Genomic DNA, 2,500 nt, shown 5'->3' on the forward strand with positions numbered 1-2,500 from the left:
GTTGGTCTCCAAAGTCATCTTACAGACCACCATCCGATGCTGCCTAGCTACGTTCTCCCCTGTCACCACCTTGCAGTATGCAATCCCTTTTACATCGCGCCTTCTACACAAGATAGTTATAGTCCACCTGTGTGCACTTTCCTCCACTCGTATACGTCGTCACCCTGTGCTCCTCCCTCTTCTTGAAATATGTATTTCACCTCAGCCATTTCCATCCTTTTCGCAAAATCGAACACCATCTGTCCTTCCACATTTCTCTCCTCGATTCCATACCTTACCATCAACTCCTCATCACCTCTGTTCCCTTCAGCAACGTGTCCATCGAAGTCCGCTCCAATCACCACTCCCTCCTCCTTGGGTCCCCTTTCCACCACGTCGTCCAACTCAACTCCAGAATTCTTCTTTTTCGTCCATCTTACACCCGACTTGCGGGGCATATGCGCTGATAACCGTCAGCAATACACCTTCGATTTCCAGCTTCATAATCCTCACTCTGTCTGACACTGTGTTCACCTCCAGCACGCTCTTGACATACTCTTCCTTCAGAATGACCCCTACCCCATTTCTCCTCCCATTCGCACCATGGTAGAAGAGTTTGAACCCACCTGCGATACTCCTGGCCTTACTCCCCTTCCACCTTGTCTCTTGTCACCTTTCTTCTTTCCATCACGTCAGCCAGCTCTCCTCCTTTACTAGCCATAGTGCCAACATTCAAAGTCCGACTGACTCTCACCTCCACACGCCTACCCTTCCTCCTCTCTAGCTGCCTCTGGACATGCCTTCCCCCTCTCCTTTTCCTTCGCCCAACAGTAGCCTAGTTTCCACCGGCACTCCGCTGGTTAACAGTACCGATGGCGGTCGTCGGTAACCCGGGCCTCGACCGATCCGGTATGGAAATCTTATTTATGATCCGCATATTTGATTTGGCAAAGATTTGACGCCGGATGCCCTTCCTGACGTAACCCTCCGCTTTTGTCCTGGCTTGGGACCTGCACTAAGAATGCACTGGCTTGTGCATCCTCAGTGGCTGGGTTGCACGCTTTTCTATGTTTGCCCCTCACTTTTGTGGCGTGAACTATCAATTCTAGTAATACAGGGGTGTTTATGTTAGGTATCACAGACACACGCACACGCACAATATATGTCCAAAAGTATTGAGATAACTGACCATTACACCTACAGGAGCTTTTCTGACATGTCATTCTGAATCCATAGAAACCCATATTCCACGAAGCTCCCGGCGCACAGTTTTTGTGCCGATGTTAATGCCAGGAGAAGTTTGGATCTCTGCAGTTATTGAGTCAACAGAGCGTTGGCGACTTGAGTTGCTGTTGTCCCTAAAGGCTTGCACTTTTCAATAATATGATGATATATGAAGCATAGAGAGTAAACGGGATAGATACCTTTTGAACAGCACCCTGTAGTACAGCACTTTGAAGGTACATATGTCGTCACTTGCTGTAGTGGTTTTTACTGATGGGCGTGGCCAGGTTTTCAGAAGCCTCTCAGTTGTCAATGTGAGAGCCAGGGGACGCGTCTGCCGTACGTTTAGGGTTAGGGTTAGGTGATTTCTCTGGCAGGGCTGGTTACAGTAGGGCTGCTTACACCACACCCCGGACTGGATTTGTTGCGTGTTTGTGTCCTGATCGATGGGCCAACTTAACACGCCTTCGGAGGGTGTCCGCCGGCCGGCTTTGCCGGCGTTCGGGCGGTCGGTTCCTCCGGTCTGGCGGATCGATGTCCTTTATTTAATGTTCTTAGTGGCGAGCGGAGTGCGGAGTGGGAGGGGCTCTACCGCGTAGTCGTCCTCTCCGTTGCACAGCTCGACAGCGTGCTCGGCGGTGCTCAGCCGGACCGTCTATCCCAGTTGCTCTTCCACGGCTCCCCTCGCGAGGCTTGCCGCCCCCCGCCCCCCCCCCCTCCAACATCTGTATGGGGAGGGGTGGAGCAGCTCCGTGTTTACCTCGCGGGGCTTCCCGGAAGACATTTTCTCAAAGTCCTCGTGTGACCGGTCTACTTTTTCATTGCGTTGTGTAGGAAAGACAGGACAACTTGTCTCCTTCATGGGATCTGTATTCTGTCGCATATAAACAGAGCAGGTTTCTGGAAGCTTCAGATCAGCTCCTACTGTAGCCTCTTTCTACATGTCCAAAGCGGGAAAGAGCGCGTAGCTCGCAATACAGGTTTTTTTTTTTTTTTTTTTTTACAAAAACACATAAAACATAGCAGTCGCGTATAAACAGGACAGATTTCAGGAAACTTTAGATCAGCTCCTACTGTAGCATACGCAGGAATTGGGACCCACATTAGGAATGGATAAAATAAATTACAGGGGCAGACAAAAATGAACACGTACATACGTTTTGGGCCTCTAACAGGAAATGGCGTCACAACAGGGAGGGGTTACTAACTGGGAGGGGCTACTATAAGCGTTGGTAATGACAATAATAATAATCACGTCGTGATACTTTGTGTAAACGATACAACATATGTTGGTTAT

This window comes from Lampris incognitus, unplaced genomic scaffold, assembly GCF_029633865.1.
Source record: "Lampris incognitus isolate fLamInc1 unplaced genomic scaffold, fLamInc1.hap2 scaffold_244, whole genome shotgun sequence".
In the NCBI taxonomy this organism is placed as follows: Eukaryota; Metazoa; Chordata; class Actinopteri; order Lampriformes; family Lampridae; genus Lampris; species Lampris incognitus.